Source organism: Peromyscus californicus, unplaced genomic scaffold (assembly GCF_007827085.1).
Source record: "Peromyscus californicus insignis strain IS unplaced genomic scaffold, ASM782708v3 Scaffold_20__1_contigs__length_68692818, whole genome shotgun sequence".
Taxonomy (NCBI): Eukaryota; Metazoa; Chordata; class Mammalia; order Rodentia; family Cricetidae; genus Peromyscus; species Peromyscus californicus.
Window position 1 is genome coordinate 43,519,771 of NW_026294503.1, and position 13,943 is coordinate 43,533,713.

At 57.3% G+C, this 13,943-nt stretch overlaps 1 protein-coding gene and 1 long non-coding RNA gene across 5 annotated transcripts in view; one reads left to right on the top strand and one right to left on the bottom strand.

The window, feature by feature from the left end:
- Window positions 1–13,943, bottom strand: part of Elfn2 (extracellular leucine rich repeat and fibronectin type III domain containing 2) — a 52,954-nt gene that overhangs the window by 15,825 nt on the left and 23,186 nt on the right. The gene's annotated exons all lie outside the window — the stretch shown is intronic.
- Window positions 70–13,508, top strand: LOC128116728 (uncharacterized). The gene is made up of 2 exons (XR_008220577.1): window positions 70–180; window positions 6,457–13,508. It is a non-coding gene; the product is annotated as an uncharacterized LOC128116728 (long non-coding RNA).

The following is a 13,943-nucleotide window of genomic DNA, read 5'->3' on the forward strand; positions in this document are numbered from 1 at the left end:
AGGGCCCCGGAAACGCCACTGGGGGAGGGCCACCCGTGACCGTGGTGATGACATGCCTTAAACCATGGAAGCTCCTGTGTCTACCCCACTCAGTGGGTCCTGTCCCTCAGGCTACCCTGGAAGTTCAGAGCCATACTCAGATCACATGGGACTCTGCCAACTGCCTACCCGGTGGTCCTGGTAAGCTACCTTCCTGGGTGTTTCCTCTTCTGGAAAAAAGAGAGAGAGAGAGAGAGAGAGAGAGAGAGAGAGAGAGAGAGAGAGAGAGAGAGAGAGATGGAAGGGGTTCTGGCTATAGGTAGCAGCTAGAGGAAGCAGGGTCTGGCACATAGTAACTGCTCAATAAAGTTAACTGCTCTAGAAGGTTCCGGCAACCGGCTCCAGGAGCACTGTGCCAGCTGGCCTTGTCACCTCCATGCTGACGGTGGCTGTGCAGAGGCTGCGGCCTGGTCCCTGCCCTGCTCTTCCCTCTAGTCCTGAGAGCCCAGCACCCCTCTCGGCCTCTCTCCCTGCCCCCTCTCTGAGGTCCTGGGCCCTCCCTCAAAGGGCCACCCCACCCCAGCCTCAGCCTGTACCCAGCCTCGGTTTCTCTCCCATTGCCAAAGCACAATGGCTGTTATAATTAACGGATTATCTCAGCGCGACAGCTGTGCCCCTTTGAAAATTAGGTTGAATAACAAGATCCTGATGTATGGTAATTTCCTCTCCTCGCCCAGCCCTGTTACGCATGCAAATATTTTACTCCATTCCCAAACACCTTCCCTTGCACGGCAGCCTCCCCTTCCTAGGGCCCGGAGCTAGGCTTCTGCCTTCCCTGCCTCCTCAGGGCCCTCCTGCCACCCAAGACTTGACATCCACTATCTCACTCTGGGAAAACACCGTGGGCGGAAGGAAACACAGCCTTCCCAGCCTGAGGAACCGCACGGCTGGCTTTCCTCCCCTGTCCCTGTTCCTCAGAAGCCTTCCCGGGGTCCCATTCCAGCTCTCCGCTCCCCTTAAGCCTACTTCCTGCCCCCAGAGCACATCTTGGTCCTCTCCGTGGTTCCTAAGAGATGGCTTTGTGCTGACCACCATCACCCACGCCCTCTAGCCCTGTCCCAGCTGCCTGTCCCCTCCCTGGCACCTAGAAGGACTCTCTTTCCCACCTTACTCCCTGCCTGGCTTCTCTCCAGCTCCCCACCCTAGGGATATCCTGCCCAGCAGCCCCATTGGTCCTTCTCCTTCAGCGTCCTCTCTGATCTGCCTCCAGGTTTACCAACCTATCACATCTCTCCTCCACCCAGCAGAGGGAGAACTTGCTAGAACATTCATCTGAGAATGGCTTCTTCCCCTAATAGAAAGGCTTCCCTGGCTCCTGGCTGATCCGGGGAAATTCCAGCACAACCCAGAGCCCAGCCCCTGTGGTCCTTTGGGATCTGGAACCTACTCTCCTCACCTGGTTAGGGTGCTCCTTATGGGTCCCTACAGCCCCTGCCTGGGCTTTGTCCTTCTCCGTCCCTACCAGAATCCTAACCACCCCTGGCCTTCCCCTTAGACTCAATTTCCCAGGGAAGGCCCAATCCTGAGCCTCCCCACCAACCCAGCCGGCACCAGGCCTCAGTAGGTGCTCAATAAATATCTACCACTGCTAAATGGATAGGAAAGCCAGCCCTCCCAGAAACAAATAAAGAAACCGAGGCTCAGAGTGGCTAATGTTCTCTCACCATCACAGTCATGCAAGGCAACACCAGGACTTGAACCCAGATCTGAGATCTGAGTCCGTGGCACTCCCTGACGAGGCTGTCTGGAAGCAGCTCCTCCACAGTCAGGGTGGGGCAGCTTCAACATCCCCAAGGCCTCCGATGCCGCTAAAGAGATAGGATCTTAGCCCAGGCTGTCCCTCCCTGCGTCTAACCTCGGACCCGAGCCTCAGGCTGCTCACATGTGAAGCCAGGAAGGAGCCCCCTCTGGGCTGGGCTCTAAGGATGACTGCCAAACCCACAGTCTAACTAGTGGCTTCTGGGTGTCTTCCTGCCATGACTCTTGGGAATCCCTTGGGACACTGGGATAGACAAGATGGGAAAGGCCACACAGAGCACAGACCCCCTCAGTGAGAGGTAATAGTAGGAGCATAGGGGATTGAGGTCAGATCGCACCTCGGACAAGAAGTCTCCCTCTCTAGGCCTGGTGTGCTACCCTGTGACCTGGGCCCACGAATACCCACCTCCGGGGGCAGCAGTAAAGACTGACAGTGGCATGCCCAGCACAACACAGATGCCACACTAACTACATGGCTGCTGGGTCTATGGAAGTTCCAAGGACAGGAGGAGGAGAAGGGTGAGGCAAAACAAGACGTGTCCCTGACTCCCTCAACAGCCCATCACAGCTGCCACTGCCCCCAAACAGCTCATGCCCTCAAGCCTTCTCGCCTTCTCTGAGCTCACACCATACCGTGTCCCTTTCTAGACCCGCAGAGCGTCTGGGATGCCCACCCTCACCCCACCCCCACCGTGTCCTCCAGGTCTTTGTTCATGGTGTTCCTGAGTCTGGGAAACCGTTTCCGCCTGTCCCCCCGCCCCCAACACACCCTGGGGCCCAGAATTTTGCCCCGTCTCTGAGGAGCCTGCAGGAGAGGGATGGCCTCCCTGCTCTACCCCACCCTCAAGGAGTGGCCTGTGGAATCCTGGAAAAGCCTCGCCTCACCTTGCCCTCCCATGTTACGGGTGGGGAAACTGAGGCATAGATAAACAGTAGCCCTCCTGTGATGCACTTGATCCCCGGGCTCTGCTGCTCCAACCCTCCACAAGGCTTCTCTCTTGGTACCAGAACTATCTGAGAATAAAAGCCCCCACTCTCCTGTCTGTGCTCCCCAGTGCCTAGCCTAAGGCCTGGCGCATAGTAGGCACTCAGTAAATGTCTGTTGAATTGAATTGCACTCAGGGCGGCCAGTCGTCTCTGCTCTGGAAGAGAAGCATAGAGTTAGTGGAACTGTTTCCATGGCAACCAGGGGCCGGACCACGCTGTTGGGGGAGGAGTTCAGTCACCCCCCCCCCACACACACACACCAAGGACCCCACGGGCCCTGGAGAGGGGCCTGGGTAGAGGGAACATTCAGACTTAGGTGAGTCTGAATTCAAGTCATGCTGCCCCTAGGTTCTCACAGGTTCCATCTACAGGTGACACTTTGGTTCCTCCAAGCACGTGACAAGGCCTGCAAGAGATGCAGGAGGCATGCACATAGTGGCCTCCAGCTTAGGAGCTGTGACTGCTTGGCACCTGGTGCCTGGGAACTGCCTGGGAATCATGCTCATCCTACAGCTGCGAGGACTGAGGCTTGGGCCAGGGGCAGGGCTGCCCTGGATCCCAAGCTGTATAGGCAGTCTCCCCCGCAGAGCTGGAAGAAGCAAGGCACGACAGACAATCCTCAGGTGAAGATACCAACCCCACTCCCACCCCGCCGCCGAGGGTGGCCCCAGTCCAGCCCAAGCCGCGAAAGACTGTGCAAGCCAAGTCCCCAGCAGGAACCCCCAACCACAGAAGGGGAAGGTGAGAAGGGGGCTCACCCCTGTTCGCCTCTCCCCAGGGGATGAGCTCAGATACAGCAGCCCCCCCAGAGGGTTCAAAGCAGCCCTCAGATCCCAGGCTACCAAAGCCTGAGCAGGCCCAGAGTTAATATAGATCAGTGTGGTCTATAAATACACAGCCTGCAGGGCCCCAACCCCAGCCCTGCCCCATAGCTGCCTTCCTTCTGGGCCTTGGTTTCCGTGGATGTCACAGCAAGCTATATCAGGACAGGGACCACCAAGCTCAACAGAGTTCTACCCCAGCAGGGCTGGCTGGCAGAGGCCCTCGGGGCGCAGGCCAGAGCCCCAGGAAGCACAAGAGAGAAATGAGGTTTCCCTGAAGCCAAAGGTGTCCAGGCAGTGACCCGCTCATTGCCTAGGAGTGTGGAGCCAGAGTCGAAGAGGCCTAGCGGCCAGAGCTCCGGAGCTCGCTCTGACAGCCTCTACAGCCAGGAGCTGGTAGTCCCAAGAGCTAGCCTGGGTGGGCCAAGCCCTAGGCGCTCTTTGTCCTCTGGGTCCATCCTAGCTTCATGAGAAGGAGGCAGGGCTTTATTGGGAATGAAGCTGGGGGGACAGTCTGAACCACCCTGCAAATCTCAGAATGCAACAGTGCCCAATGTGGCCGCCATGCCCCCTCTGGATCCGAAGGATGAAACCACGGGCTCATTCCAAGGGTGCTGTGCCCACAGCCAGACGTGGGTCAGAGAAGGAGACATGCCCCCTGGCACCTCACTAGCACCGGGCCCTGAATGCTTAGGATATCACCATACTGGCAGGAAGGGTAAGACAAGCAAGGCTGAGAAGGGATTGTGAGGCCCGGCGCCCACTGCTCCTGGGATCTAAGACAAGCGCCCACGAACTCATAAACCCGGTTCTGAGCAGCAATGGCTGCTGAGTCTAGGAGCCACGCATGGGGAAGGAGCAGGGTCTCGTGAAAATCTCAACTCAGACGGACTCACACAACAGGCAGAGGAGCTGAGGAGCCCAAAGGCAATCCCACCCCCACCCCCGCCACCCCCTAGGGGCTCTGTCTTCATGTACTCTGAGTGAGTCACAGGATGAGAGCAGCAAGCCTGCTTCTCACTCGCTACCCCTCACTGCCTGGACAGTCACCAGACCTCCCTGAGCCTAGGCATTGCGGCATCCCCCAGGGCACCTTCTCAACTCCATGCAGCTGCTACAAGAAGCTAAGGGTAGACGGAGGGCCCCTGCCCACTTATAAACTGTAAAGTGCTGTTCTTCACTGGTTTCTATAATCCAGTCTTTTCCAGTCTTTTCTTATCTTTTCTCATCTACATCGCAACTCTCTTTTCTAGCTTCCCCTCGCTCAGGTTTGAACCCAGGGCCTCACAGGTGCCCGCCTAGCTCCCCTCACAAAATCCTGCACCAGTTTGGATCAGCTGGGCCCCCTGAGTCTGCCTCAGCCCACAAGGCTTGCACACTTGCTCTTCTGGGTCCCAGGAGCCAGCCACAAATTTGTCTGTCTCCTCCTGCTTCGAGGGCACAGAGGCCCCCCAAAAGTTAACTAACTTGCTCAAGACAACTATGCAAGAACGTGAGACTGCTTGGTCATGACCCGGAGGATCTGCCTGGGCGTCTCCAGTGCTCTGGCCACTGTGGTCCCCCCAATTCGTTCATGCCCACCTGCTCCCAGTCAATACAGCTTCCCAGATGTATGCAATATTCATGTTTCCACCAGAAACAGCTCAACACCTCCTCTCCAAGGCCTTTGGGAGCCCCATTAATCATTCAGACACACCTGCATATTCATTAACTTCTGAATTAATACAGGGTCCTTTATTACCTCGGGCCTGCTGCCTGCATTAGAGACACTTCGACTTCATTCATTATTAAACTCCCCTGATAAACGATCGCATCTCTTCTTCACAAAGGAGGGGGACAAAGCACCCCGACCCCCCCCCGTCGCCCCTCCCCACGAGCCAACAGGTCGGTTCCCATCACCAGCTGCTGTGTGACCTTGAACAAAACCCTTACCCTCTCTGGGCTTCCCACATGTTGACCTGGTAAAATCATACAGAGGTCAGCTCTGTCAAGGTGGGGTTGCCCCACAATGTGTCCCTGCTCTGTCGGTTTGGACACACTCATTCCTTGTCCTCGAGAAATGAAGTGACCCCACAGACCACCCCTAAGTGGGCTCTGTCACGTAATAATAATAACGGCAGAACTGATGGTCACCCCCAGCACCTCCTGAGCCCTTCCCAAGTCTTGTGCTAACCCCAGCACCCAGTCCCTATCCTCGCAACAGTGTATATACTTTGTTTTGTCGTGGGGAGGCAGATGTGGAGTGACAGAGGCCAGCGAGGTCACGGTCATCTCCCCAGAAAGGCAAGAGCTGGCTGTGAGCTCAGGTAGCCACAGACCACCTGGTGCAGGCCGGCTCCGTCCAGCGCCTCCCTCCCTCCCTCCCCAGCCGAGCCCCTCCCCAACCGAGCCCCTCCCCAGCCCAGCCCTTCCTTCCACATCCATGCTTGCCTGCTGGAGCTGCACGTCCACCGGTTCCTCGGCAGACATCACATTAGTCTCCATTATACCTGGTACCCAGTGAGCCCTCGAATGAAGCATGAGGATGCCTCCCTCGGGGCAGCGTCTCCCCCGCCCCACATCCCACTGGCTGCAACCCGCTCTCTGCCTCCACTGTGCTCCCCAGGCAGCTCCAGGCCGAGGGCCACCAACATCAGCAGGGCCAGCTGCCCTCGTCCTCCCACCCCCCCACCCGCCTCCGCCGCCCCTGCCCAAACTGAGATGCAGCCTGAAGCTTCGCACTCGCCCTCTGATTGTATCACCATGGGCTCCTTCCCAAAGCTCTGGGTGCCTCTGCTCCATCGTCATCCTCATGCCTGGCTCTGGCCTCTCCCTCATCCCTCATCTCCAATCTATCGTGACACCTGTCCAGGCCTCACACCTGCTGCCCCGCTGTTCAAACCAGAAGCAGCTCTTATGTGGATAGCAGCAGGACCTCTAGCATCCTCTGCTTCCTCCTCTCCCTCTGCTGGGCTGCCCAAGGACCACCCATCAGGGCTTCAGAGACCATCGGGAGCTGTCTCAGGTTGAAGCCAGAAGCCATCCTGAAGGTACTATCCCCAACCCCCAAGGGCCTGGCTGTATCTTCTGTTCCCCTGGATGACTCTACCCACCTTGTCCGAGTATGGGTTCATCACAGGCCTGTAGGGTCACGTGGCTAGCAGCCCCAACCCACAGCCCTGGTAATAGGCAGTGATGCACCTGGTACCCCATAAAGAAGCTTCCTGTGGTCAGGCAGCGGTGGCGCATGCCTTTAATCCCAGCACTTGGGAGGCAGAGCCAGGTGGATCTCTGTGAGTTCGAGGCCAGCCTGGGCTACAGAGTAAGATCCAGGAATGGCACCAAAACTACACAGAGAAACCTTGTCTCGAAAAAAACAAAAAAAAAAAAAAGAGAGAGAGAGAAAGAAAAGAAAGAAAGAACGGAAGGAAGGAAGGAAGGAAGGAAGGAAGGAAGGAAGGAAGGAAGGAAGGAAGAAAGAAAGAAAGCAAGAAAGAAAGAAAGAAAGAAAGAAAGAAAGAAAGAAAGAAAGAAAGAAAGAAAGAAAGAAAGAAAAAGAAAAAAAGAAGCTTCCTGTGGAGTCCCTGGGGCCACTCAGTGGGCCATCCACTGCCAACAGGACCCCTGCTTAACCAGACCACTTCTCAGATGAGATCAAGGCCCAAGACAAAGTGGCCTGGCCAGGACCAAGAATCTGGTTAGAATCTGGTTACGGCAAGATCAAAACCAGGCCCGGACCACATGCCAGATTGTTCATTCACTCACACCCTAAGGGGTAGGCCTGGCTGCCCTACCCATTGGAGAGATGAGGAAATAGGCCCAGAGCAGTGAAGCCACTTGCCCAATGACACACAGCTAAGAACAGGAACAGGAATGAGATTCCCGAGCTGGACCTCTACCCACCAGCTCTGCTGAGATTGCTGGTGTGCTTGGTGGTGGTGGTGGTGGTGGTGGTGGTGGTGGTGGTGGTGTGTGTGTGTGAAACATCCAGCAGCAGAGACCTGAGCATGGCCCTCCCTCAGCAGACATCAGCTTCCTTCTTCGTCAAAGAGACCTTCTCCTCCCACAGCCACAGACCCTGAGCAACAAAGACGCAGGGAAGAAATGGCGGAAGCATGCCGGCCATCGCCAAGGGATGGGAGACCTAGGGGACCAGCGACCAGGAGCTCGTGGGGCAGGCAAGGCACAGGCCCGGCACCACAGGGCCACCAGGAGACTAGAAAGACAGGCAGAAGCCAGGCACCTCAGAGGCCTGCGCTCTGCCAAGCAGACCGTCCACACACCACGGCACCTGCCGAGCTCAGTAGCTGCCTGGCCTAGGACACGGACAAACAGAAGAGAGGGACAAGGAGACGGGAGCTCGGGACACCCACGAGGCCCAGGCAAACCCAAACCCTCGCAAACGCGCCCAAGCTCTGGACGAGTCTAAGGATACCTTCCTGGAAGTTATTTTGTAAAGTAACTAGCTCCCAACTCCTCTTAGGAAAAGCCACATTTTCAGACTGGGCTTGCGTAAAGCGATGTGGCCCTCCTGGCTCTCTGGGTGCATCTGTGTCGTGCACCCGCTGTGAGCACCGCAGGGGTAGGGGGAGCTTGACTGCAGTTCCCCACCCCCCAGCACAAGGCAGGTAGGTATACAGTAGGTGGTCAGTAAATGCAGCAGTCAACGCCAACTGTCAGTGCTCACGTCCCCGGGTCCGTGATCAGGCAGCAGGCACCGGCTGCTGCCATCTTCAGGCCTTCTGAGGAACCTCCTCGGTGAAGGTCAGAGCCATCGGTGGCCACAGCCCTGAGAAGGGAAAACTGAAGCCAAAGAAGGCAATGGCCTGGACCGAGGCCTCAGCACACCCCATCGCCTTCTAGAGCGCCCCTTCTATCCAGACTCATTGACTGCTGCAGGTTCCCAGGCCCCTCATCAGGGTGCCATCCTCTGCCCCCTCCTCTCCACGGTCCGACATGTGCTATTCTCCTAGCTCAGTGGTTCTCAACCTTCCTATTGCTGCAACCCCTTAATACAGTTCCTCATGTTGTGGTGACCCCCCCCCCCAACCATGAAATCATTTTCATCGCTACTCCATAACTGTAATTTCGCCACAGTTATGAATCGTAACTCAAACATCTGATATGTGACCCCTGTGAAAGGGTCATTTGACCCCCTCCCTCCCCCGAAGAGGTCGCGACCCACAGGTTGAGAACCACTGCCCCGGGTGCTGGCACTTCAGGCATCAGCTTGCAAGGTGCCACCATAGGCTGTCCAAACATGCTTCCAGCTCAGCAGGCCCACACTGCTGCTCCGCCTCAAGCACCCCCACATGTCAAGGTCACCATCGCCTGCCATCTGGTTAGCTTTATCGACAACGCTGCCTCTCCCACCGGGTGATGAGACCCACTTCACGGTCCAGCCCTTTGCTCTCCACCTGCAACCTCTCGACACTGCCTGCAAGACAGAGCCTTCCAGAAGGCTGCTCTGGGGCTGCCTGAGCCTCTCAAAATCAACTGGGGTTCTGCAGTCCTGGGGATGGACCCTCGCTCCTGAAAGTGATAGGAAGCATCTATGATAAGAGCCTATGTCTTCCTCCGACCTCTGCTGTGAACCTCCCCAGGACCGGCCCCGTCACCGCCTCCAGGATGTGTTTCCCCAGCCCAGGTTTCTCTACTGAATTGTCCCGCACTTGGCAGCTCAGCACCCAAGGCCCACGGTTTCCCCTCTAGAGGGCCAGGGCAGTATGGGTGTGACTCTGTGTCGCAGCATGAAGCCAACACAGAGAAGGAACCCTGGAGGGGAAAGTGAGAAAGCAAAAGGACCACGTGCCCTCTCCGGCAGGTCCCCACCAGTCCTACCCTCAGCACAGTGGGCGTTCTCACTTCTTCTGCACCCGACAACAGGCTCCATGTGGTTCTTATCGCAACTCTAGGGCCTTGACCAGCATGCTGATCACGTGCCAGCCCGGCTTGGACCTGCTCAGGACGGACGGTCAGGCCAGGTGGGTGCCAAGGGACAGGGAAAAGAGAAGGACGTGGAGAGAGCTTCTGAGATGAGCTTCGTCTGCAATGTGCAGCTGACACAGCTGTCCTCTCGTCCGTGGGCCCCCACTCACACACGGGCAGGCAGAGGCTCCGACAGCAAGGCAGGCAGCTGTCCCGGAGCTAACCCCTGCCTGCATCTGCTCCTGAGAGGCACAAGGGCCTCTGAACAGAGGAGGGAAAGAACATCGGATTGCATCCCAGGAGCCACGGGCTCCGAGACAAGGACAGCAAGCAGGCACCTGCAACCTGGACCCACACTCTCGCTCCGAAACCTCCAGCTGCGTGACCTTGGGCAGCCTGGGCAGCTTCTCTGGGCCGGCTTCCTCGTGGGTCTCTAGGGACACAATGTTAGATGAAATCAGAGCAGCGCACACTGCCGAGCACCTCGTGAATCAGGCCCTTTCAGGGTCCTCCTCACAAAAGCCTGCTCAGAGCCCTGCAGCCGTAAACTAGGGCAGCAGACCTGTTAGCCCGTGCAGTGCCCTGCATGGCGACCTCAAGCCTTGCACAATGACCTCACGCTACAGGTTCCCCCTGGCTCTGCCCTTGCCTTCCACCCTTCAAAGGCAGCTGGGCTGCTCGGCTTCTAGTCCAGCTGTTTCTGCACGTGAGTCTGTCGCAGCAGCAGCAGCAGCAGCAGCAGCTCCAGACTGCGGCCTTCCCTTCCGCTCAGAGAGCAAGCCCTCACCCTGGATCCGACCCGCCCTTCCCTCCCCGTGTGCCGCCACCTAACAGCGCCACCGGACTGCTGCAGCAGCTGCCCCCAGGAAGCCCCCTCCTGACCGCCAGCCTCAGCCTATCCCCGCCCCCAGCAGTCGCCTGGCACCTCCCCAGCTCCCTGGGGATTTGACAAGCCCCCGTGGCTGGAACCTGGATGAACTGCATCCTCTCAGCATAAACTACCTCTCACTACACACATACACAAATGCTTATGTGCCACGTTATGCATGTACACGTGCCACACAAACGTATACATGCAAGCCTGTGTGTGCTGTGCACATACATATGCATATCCATGTACACATACATGTCATACATATGTACACGTATGCCACATACACTTGTGCTCACCTATACATACATATACACCATCCCCCCACCCCCCGCTCGTGCTGGGCCCTCTGGATATGGCCCTTGTTTTGACCCCTCTCTTGACCCTGCCCTTCCCTACCACTCTCCCTCACTCCAGAACTCTCCAGAATGGCGTCAAGCCCCCTTTCCATCCCGCTCCTCTTCCCCTCTGCATTGGTGTTTGGTTCCGAAATGCCACACCCACACCACAGCTCTCGCATGCCCAGCATGTTCCCTACGGCTAGAAGACACCACGGAATCCTGACTTCTCCTCGGGGCCTTCCTCACGCTCCCCTCCAGACCTCCCCAGTGCTGCGGCCTTGTAAACATCTCGCTGTCTAACGTTAGCGTCTGCTCACACCTCTTGGCCTACCCAGAGATTGCCACAGCCCATTGGGCTGGCAACTGCTGTTTCCCACCAGGGACTCCAAGCTGCCTCCTACAGGAAGTCCTCCAGCCCGGCAGGCACCAGTCATCCCAGAAGGCTTGGTCTCTGAGTCTGCCCTCCTCCTTGGCCTTGGGAATCCTGGTCTCAGAGGCCTTGTCTTTCGGCCTCTGGACCCAGCTACCTGCACGATCTCCTTCCAAATAGGGCCCAGAGCTGTCTCTCCCGTGCTGTCCCAGCTTTGAGGGGGCTGCTCAGTCTACAGTGACCCTCTTAGCCATCACTTCTTCCATCCCCGTGAGCACTCAGAGTCACACACCTGAGCTCCTGCCCCGTCCTCAGAGCCCCTGACTCCCGTTGGTTAAAATGAAAACGCACATCTATCTAGACTCATTACTTCACCTCTCCCTGGTCCCAGCCACCCTGCAAGGCCTTCCTCGGTGAAGCAAAAATATAAGGGTTTAAAGACACCACTGAAACCTCAAAGAAGCCCCAAGGTACAGAGAGGGGAAACTGAGGCAGAGAGGTGCTCCTCCAAGCCACTGAGGACAGGGCTTATGACCTGGACTGCCTCCCTGCCTACTAAAGCTAGACCCTGGGGGCGGGGGCAAAACCCACATGGAAGGGCGGGGGCGGGGGCCAGTGATGGTAAGAGAGGTGGGTCATTAGCCTCCCTGGCCAGCAGCCTTGACCTAACCCCCCCGAGAGCCCCCATGTGGAAACCCAGAGGAAGGTCCATGGTTGGCTGGCACAGATCCCACCCACACCTGGGGACAAGTGCATCTGCCTTCTCCCTCCCTAGGGACCTGGGCTCCTGGGACTGAACCACCTGAACAGGCCAGGGCCTCTGAGCAGGTCCCTGGTGGCGAAGTGTGAGCTGCCCATAGCCCAGAGACACAAGGAGAGACTCTCTGAGTAGCTGTCTATTCCACAGACAGGAAACTGAGGCCCACAGGCCTGTCACATCTCCCCAAAGTGGCCCAGTGTCCCGATCCTCTGGGGCTACCCCTGGAAGAAAGAATACCCACTCTTCCCATGAGCCCCACACCTAACCAGAGCAGACAGCAGCGAGGGTCGGCTTCCAAACCACAAGTTCCCACACCCTGCCCGTCTCTAGGCCTGTCAACATGGCTCCCAGCCCCTGCCTTTCTTCTTCCTGTCTTGGGGAGATCCAGTGAGGTTTGCTAAGCCAGAATCACTCTCAACTCACAAATCGCCATACTTGCAAGGGACTGCCGGTTCCCAAAGCGAAAGCCACCACGGTAAGTCACTCATCATTCTGCTCCTCCAGGCCCTAGTCCATGCCTTGGGGCAGGAGTGAGGGACCCGTGGAGAGCAGACAGGCATGGCACTGCCCTGAGGAAGCTCACGGCTTCTGGGGAGACCCGCAGGAGACCAGACGTTTGTCTGTGAGACATGGTGCGTGGGGGTGGGGCTATGGGGCTTCGGGCTTCGGGACAGCATCCTAGAGCAGGCCAGGATGAGACTCCAGAGCAAGGATCACCTCCTTCTCCAGCTCATGGAAGACAAGGAGCTCAGGGGACATGACTCACCCAGCGAAGGGGGGCGTGGCTGCCTGACAAGCCAGGGCCATCCCTACTGTTCTTCACAGAGCTAGGAGGTGGGACTGTCGCTGTCTCTGCTCTAAAAGTGAGGGAACTGAGTCCCAGAGGTCGGAAGCAACTGGCCTCAGACCCTCTCACTCTCAGGCAGCAAAGCTGGTGGTCTGTAGGCTTTCCTATCCGTCCCGGGGTCTCTGAAGTGGCGGATGGCAGTTGCTAGAACACACTCCCTCTGATCTAAGGGCTGAGTGACTGCATTGAAGCCAGAGGCTCCCAGAGCCAGCAGAGCAAGAGGAGGCCCAGCCACAGTTTTGGAGACCCGAACCCCGCAGGCACTCTGGAGCCATGGCCACAGCTGGGTCACAAACTCACCTGGAATCAGCCACCGCAAGCCAGGACTGGGCAGGAGCAAAGGCCAGCCTTACCCGGAGGCACAGGGAGGGTATTTCTGTGTCACCGGGCAGAGCCCACCTCAGCCCTCCCCGTAACACACGCCAACGAGGGGTATGAATTTCTGCATCCTTAACTTCCCAAATGTTAACAGGCTCATAAACATTAAGATATTCTTCCTCAGCCCCACGACACCCTGCATTTGTTTAATTTTGTTTTTCCTCCCTCCCTCCCCCAGCATCCATCCGCGAGCGATGGTGAGAGACATGAAAAGCTGCAGACTCCAGTGTCTGCCTGCCAAGTGGGTCTACCATTCCCTCCCCACCCCCTGCCCTGGGTGGGGGGGAAAGGGGAGAGCCCCCAACACACTCATACACACACACACACACACACACACACACACACACACATACACACACACGTATGCATGCACGCATACACACACACACACACACACACACACACACACACACACACACACACACGAAATCAGAAGGCCCAGGGGCAGGTGCTACTACCTCCCTGCTGCTACTGTGTGACCTCAGGCCCCAGACTTAACCTCTCTGTGGTATAATTGCCTCCACGACAAAGTAAGAACAGTGATTGCACCCAGCCCGCCTCAGGGTGGGTGTGAGGATCAAGGCAGATAATCCCAGTAAAGTGCTTAGTAGTCTCCTGGCACAGAGCAAGCCCTCGATAAATGTTAGCCCTTGTTATTATGTAAAGGAGGGCTAAATACCTCCCCCAGTTAATCCATTTGTAGAGTTCGCCTTCTGGGGCAGGCTGGCAGTTCCAAACACAGCCCAGCGCGCAGTTTGGTTGTGTTGGCTAGCTCTGTGGATTTAAACTCCAGCTTCCACGCCATCAGGCAGAGCTGGCTGACTGCTGCAGCTGGCCACAAGCCCCACCACACCCTACTGCCTG